This window comes from Haliaeetus albicilla, chromosome 19, assembly GCF_947461875.1.
Source record: "Haliaeetus albicilla chromosome 19, bHalAlb1.1, whole genome shotgun sequence".
In the NCBI taxonomy this organism is placed as follows: Eukaryota; Metazoa; Chordata; class Aves; order Accipitriformes; family Accipitridae; genus Haliaeetus; species Haliaeetus albicilla.
In genome coordinates, this window is record NC_091501.1 from 21,781,779 (window position 1) to 21,788,302 (window position 6,524).

General features: G+C 46.1%; 1 long non-coding RNA gene across 1 annotated transcript; it reads right to left on the reverse strand.

Annotated features, from left to right (window-relative positions):
- Nucleotides 1-2,066: 2,066 nt before the first annotated feature.
- On the reverse strand, nt 2,067-6,472 carry LOC138689971 (uncharacterized). The gene is made up of 2 exons (XR_011328734.1): nt 5,593-6,472; nt 2,067-4,553 (listed from the first exon to the last, which is right to left on the reverse strand). It is a non-coding gene; the product is annotated as an uncharacterized lncRNA (long non-coding RNA).
- Nucleotides 6,473-6,524: the final 52 nt, after the last annotated feature.

Below are 6,524 nucleotides of genomic sequence, written 5' to 3' on the forward strand. Positions count from 1 at the left end.
TATATTAATGTTGATATGAATGCACAGGTCACGGATATCACACCTTTCTGAAGTGCCTACATAGCCCTTCCTACTGGACTACTCAAATTCTTACCGTCCTTAATATGCTGATCTTTACAACTCTCCTGTGAAAGTACAGAAAATATAGTTATTTTGTGGATAAGGAGAACAAGGACCAGGTCCCCAAGTATGTTTAAGAACTGAGATTACAGCCCCGGAGAATTTTAGAGAAGGTTGGTAAGACAGCTTCAGAGGTAGCATAAAGCAGAACTGAACGACCAAAACACCTTTGATGGTGTCCCAGACCTTGTCCAGTCACAGGAATTTTGTATCCAAGGGAATTTAATGAGGGTCTTGATTTCCTAGGTCACAAACTTCTTCCTGAATTGCCTAGTCGTTACCTAACTGTACCATTAATGAGTGATAAACTTGAGTGGAATAAATAAATAAGTGACACATAAGGTTATGTCTCTTCTGCCGTACAGCACGCTTGAAATAATAACAACAACTGTTTGTGAAACATCTACTAGAGCCCTATTTCACCAGCTGCTCTCTGAAGTCCAGCTCCAGCCTGATTTCTCCACCAAGCCGCAGAACATTTCCTGCAAGGCTCTTGTTTACTCCACAGTAAAAGCCTGAAAGGAGCAGAGACATTTGGATCTGCTGAACATGTGCCAAGGACTATCAAGCCCAGAAACTTCCTGGAAGCCTTCACAATCGTTTCCAGGGGGAACATACCGTTCCTCCGCCGCCTGCCCCCCCTTCCCTCCCGGCTGCGAGCCCCGAGCACTGCGGGCACTAAACGCGAGATGGCAGCCCTGCTCCACGGGGCACCAAGCCTGCCCAGAAACACGGGAATATGCAGGTTTTAATAATTTGCAATAGTAATTACACCGGGTGTTTTTTTTGTTTTGGTTTGGTTTGTGGTTTTTTTTTTTTCCTAAGATGTGCAATATCAAGGGAAGTTTTAAATTTCTTCATTTTCCCCTCCTCTGCATCAAATCAGCTCTGCTATCTCCTTTCTCCGTTTCAAGGGGAAAAGTTACAGGTCACTCGTACCCAGAGCTGGGCATTACCTCCCGATTGCAGCATTTTTGCCTTGACCAGAGCCAGTATTGTCTGACTCTCCTGTCCCTTCCCACCTGCCCACAGCTTTCTTTGCTTGTCTCACTCTTAGTTGTTAGGTGCTAGAGCAGGTACCCTCAAGGTTTTTTTACTGGCAAGACTTCCAAAATATTTCAAGTGACAATAATGATAGATATAACTTCACTTGCTCAGGGATTGTTTCCTACTAAACTGACTTCAGATGAGCACTCAGAGCCCACAGGACATGATAAAACACCAGATTAAAACAAACAAACAAAAAACAGAAGCAGACCTAGAGACGCTCTATTTAACCGTAGAAGGTTGTGTAGGAAAGCGAAGACCAGGTGTCAGTGACGGGAGACGCTTCACTCTTGCCCTCAGATCTGTTAGGATTCAAAGACGTTCTCTCCTCACAAACAATCCAAAATGAGGACAGAGTCAGTAAAGATCACATGTACTTGGTGAAAAAGCAAGATCAGCCCCCATAAAAATATAGCAAGTTTACTTATTTACAGAGATAAACTGCTACTTGGTACTGCCATTTGCTGTTATTCAGCTGGGGTTTTTTTTTTACTCCATCAGTGGTGGTTCCACCTCACTGTTGCGTCTGGACATTGAATATACTTTGTGTGTTGTATTGTATCAGCCAATAAGCACTTTGAAATCTTCTATGCTTTCAGAATGAAAATTAAACATTAAATATTATTAAACATAAAGAATGAATACTTTAATACAACAGTCAAATAAATATTCAAGTAGCAACTGTTTTCCCCATGCTTAAGAGCAATAGGGATATGAATCTCCCACAAATACACAATAAGATGCATTGGAAAATAAATAAAAGGTTTCTGGTAATCATTAAATAACTTTAGGGTTTGTTCAGCTGCTGTGTACAGCCACTGGTGTCAAGTTGGCTGCACTGGAGTACCCATTTTCTGCAGAGCACTCCAAAATCCTGCACAACCAGGGAAAGAATACCATCAAAAGCAATTCTCTTTAGTTATGAATAATTGAGTATCTGCATCCAAAGATCCCCATGCACATTACAGACTTTACCCATGTTGTCACGCTGCCTACGCATCAGACAAGCCTTAGTATTCCATCTGTAAATGGGGAAAATGGTGTACAAAGTACTGAAGATAACTATATCATAACCAAGACACTGTCCCTTGGTTCAGCTTTGGCTTGTTTGTTCACTCAACCGTTGCCCAAACATTGGGAAAAGGGTGGGACCCAAGCAAGTGGAGGACAAGTGATCTCCAGGGAGAAAGAGCAACCAGTCTCCACGGGCTACATTTAGCCTGCACATAATTTGGGCTGGAGCCACATGAAGGGAACAAAAGTACACTGCTGCAAAGCAGTTGTCCACACCACCCTTAGGTTCCCCTAGAACATGTGGTACTTAAAGACCCGTCTTCAGAAACACGCCACTGGCCCCACTGTTGTGTTGCTCCTTTGTTTTTGCAGGGCTGTGAGTAACAATGATTCCCGTCCCCAACAGGCCACTCCAAACCACTGGCTGGAACAAGGGGATCTCAGATCTGTGTTATTCAGATCTGAGGTTTTGTCCTTTACTGCTGCTTTTCATTGCATAACAAGGTATTTTCCTTAATCTCCTCCTAACATCATTTGTATGCCTTTAAGCAACTTGAGCTGAGGCTGGGCCATGCAATCCGTTTGGGAGGAATGAGCAGCATTTTTTGTAAAAAATAAGAAGCTGTAGAAAATAGACGGCAGCTCAGCATAGACAATACAGAGCCATTTCCTAGAGGAAAGGAAAACATCTACACAATTAGCTATTGTTTGCTGGGAGTGACTAACCCTGTGCCCTCACCCAGGGCCAATGTGCCCGTGCTGGCTCTGAGGCTGCTATGGGTCCAGTGTCAAGTGAAACTGGTGACCAGTCAGGAGTGGTGCAGGAGAGACACCAGGCAAGGACTGTGCCATGGATGGACAGCAAACAGAGCAGAGTCAAAAGTGACTTCAGGTATGCCCTCTGTGGTTTAATCACCACTCAGACTACAAAGTAGAAATTTTCTGACAAGAGAGGCTTTGATATGCTGAATCCACACTAAAGATTACCAAAAAAAAGAAAGTCAGCCCATGGAGGCACAAATGGAGTTAAGTACCCAAGGGGAGGTACTAATGAAAGAAATATCCAAGGGAGTCCAGAGTTGTAGGTAGCTGAATAGTAGCTCCAAGGGGATTGCCAAGAGACATCCACCTAGATGACATGTCCAAGAAACACAGGGCAAATAATGGATATTTATATCCTTAATTCACAGAATTTTAGCCAGTTAGCTACCTTACCCAGCTTCACTTCACAGTGGTGCAGTGCAGAGCTCCTAGCAGTGCCCCTGGAGCACCGTGTGGTACAGCACAGGCTGCAAACCCTGCTCCCAGATTCTGTGCAAATATTTTTATCTCCTGCTTCTATGGCTACAGCATTGGCAACGCTTGGGGAATCCCTTTTAGAGCGAACCTCTGCCTACGTGAGCTGCAGGCACAGCAATACATGCTCAGAGCTGTTCTGACACTCTAGGTTAAGAAAGAACATATTGTTTTGACACTGTGGAGAACCAGCTTGTGCTGGCAGTCCAGGGTAAGAAAACTAGCCGACCCCCTTTCCCATTCCTCCCTCTAGCACACGGACCCAGAATGTGGGGTTTGTCACATGCCCATGGGTTGACATTTTAATAAGAGCTCTAAGTCAGATGATTAGCTGTTTGTCACTGCTTCTGCATGTGTAATCTTCCTGCCTGCTGTTGTGCCAGTGACGTTACTGTTATTATTGAGCTGGAGGAGAGGGCTGGGAATTCAGAGCCTGATGGGAAGGAAGCGGGGCAGTGGGAGGAGCGAGGCTGGTGGCTGCACATCCAGGGCTGCATCATCAGGGCAGGCAGAGTTCAGTAAGGAGATTTGTGATCCTCACGTGGGATTTGTTGGGGGAGCAGAACTCACCTAGCAATGTGCTTGCTGGCCACGTCTTTGCATCAGACCAGGGAAGAGCCCTGAAACTCCTCTCTGATTTAGCAACAGAAATTCAAACTCGACGCTAGCTCAGCTGCTTTGTATAGTCCTGGAGATGGAAACAGTGATTTACAAGACAACAGGAGTTTGAGATCAGTCTGTTAAAATTGCCAGAATGTGTTGGTGGGCTGGGTGAAACAGGCTAGAAAATTTCCTCTCTTTTGTCCTTGAGGAAGAGGCATCTACATCACTCCAGACCTTCAATACACATCAGCATCTGCTATGCTGCAGGCAGTTAGGAAACAAGGAGGCCAAACGCTGGTATTACAGAAAGGTGCAATGCCATGAAACCAGAATTTTCCCCAGGTCTAAACCCTAGGATTCCTTCAGTCTAGGCGATGCACTATGGTACTGCACAAAAATAATGCCTTCCTTCTGAGTCACCCTTCTGCGATCCTGTGACACTCCCTGCAAGCCTGGAGAAATGTTGACATGTCCTAGGACAGAGAGAAACAACTAGATGATGCTTCCTGTACAAACCTTATGCACGTGAACTAGTGAAGGCTGGGACACACCAGTCTATGCCATTCCCACTGTGGGCTTCTCTATCCCTAAGAGATTTGGGCATGTACCTGTTGGAGCTGACCATCAAGCTGTGCAGGAGGTCACACTACACCATACTGAGCAGTAAAAGCTTAGACACTAAAGCGCCTGCCAGAGTTCCTGGGGGCACACTTCAGACATGCAAAAGTAGGTGTCATGATTCAGGTGAGAAAAATCTCCCCCAACATACCTACTTATTGCCACTGATCACAAAAGGCAGTTTAAAGTGACAGGCTCAGCTGTACACGCCTGCATTCTAAGTGTAGGTGAGATTTCTATCCCATGCCCATTTACACTCCTCTGCCAGGCAAGATTATCTGGGAGCTGCCACCATCTAAGCATTCCTGCAACTAAGTTAATATATTTCCTCCATATCTCTCCGACTTACGTTCAAGATGAGAGATCACAGTGCCCCAGGGCTTGGAGAGGGAGCATTAAAAAAGGCATCTGAGTTCAAGAAGCAGTGTGCTATTGAGTGCAAGAGTGGGTGCTGGCCAGTACACAAAACAGTCTCTACAAGGCAGAAGGCACAAGCTAACACCCTGGATCTCCTGTGAGGATTTGTAACAGGGCCTGGTGTTGGCCGAGTCCCATCCTGCAGGCAACTCGGGTGTGTGTATCAATATACAGGGATAAAGCCACCAGTCCTACAAGTTTCTTGGGGCAGCCTAAAGAATTTACATGCATACTTCTAGAAAAAGACCAGGGCTTTATGTTCCCCTGATTCTGTTTTTATCATTAAGGAGCATCCAGCTTGCTCTTAATTTTCTTCAGGATTCAAACTGACTCTTTGCTATAGTCGGGATTTTTTCCATTCTAACCACACTGTAGGAGCAGAGTGCCAGCAAAACACCAACAATATCTTATCCTACCCTTGTTCATTCTGAGCCAGCACAACACACTATCAGGTATAGGAAACCTGGGTCCTCTCACCTCTGCCACCGGTGTGGCCTTGGAGAGTCACCTCGAGCATCTGAGGCAGCCTGCTGTCCCACTCAGCCCCTACTACTGCAACTAGTACCTCCTCGGAAAAGTTCTGCTGCTCTGGATGTGACACGCAAAGAAAGAATTATTTGATACACTCCCATTCATTGTCCCCAGGGTAGCAGCAATTAGTTTTTGTGCTGATGTAAGCATGCTGACCCATTCATTATTACCTTCTCCTTTGCTGGTCAGTAAATAACTGTGAGCCCAGCTGCTCCTAGGAAAAACCAAAGATATTCCAAGTATGTATCAGCTGAGTAACTGGGCTAAAATTGGCCGGCTATTTTGGTTTGTTTGCAGACAGTTCCCTTTATCTGTCTGCTGTTTGCAATGTGCATCTGGTCTGGCACATTACGTGACACGCTTTCTGCCCCTTGTTGTTTAACTGAGACGTTATAAACAGGGCAACAATCCAGCTCCAACAGGGCCGCTCACGACAAGCAGCATTTTTTTTTTTTTTTTGGGTCTTCCATCTCACAGCCACTTAAAGGTCAGGCTCATTACCCCCGTTTTAGACAAGCAGAGGCACTCAAGCCTCACACGGGGGACACCGAGCCCTGTCCGTGTCCCGTCCCCCCCCCCCCGCGTGGAGCACCGCCCCACGCCGCTGCGCTGGTGGGGAGAGAAGGCGGAGCAGCCCGCCCCCCCCCGGTCCCGGGTGGATTCTGTGCCTGCTCATGCTGTATTTATAACCCCTGAGTCACGCTGGAGTCGCGGGGGGGGCTGCGGCGTTGCTCAATCCTATGTTTATTTTGCTGCCTTAAAAAAAAAAAATCTTTTTAATCTAGCATTGCTTGTTTTTTTTACTGTTTATTTATTGCCGCGCATCCCTTCTTGCCCCCCCCTTCCCCGAAAAGCGAAGGGTCCCCGCCCCGCCCGCA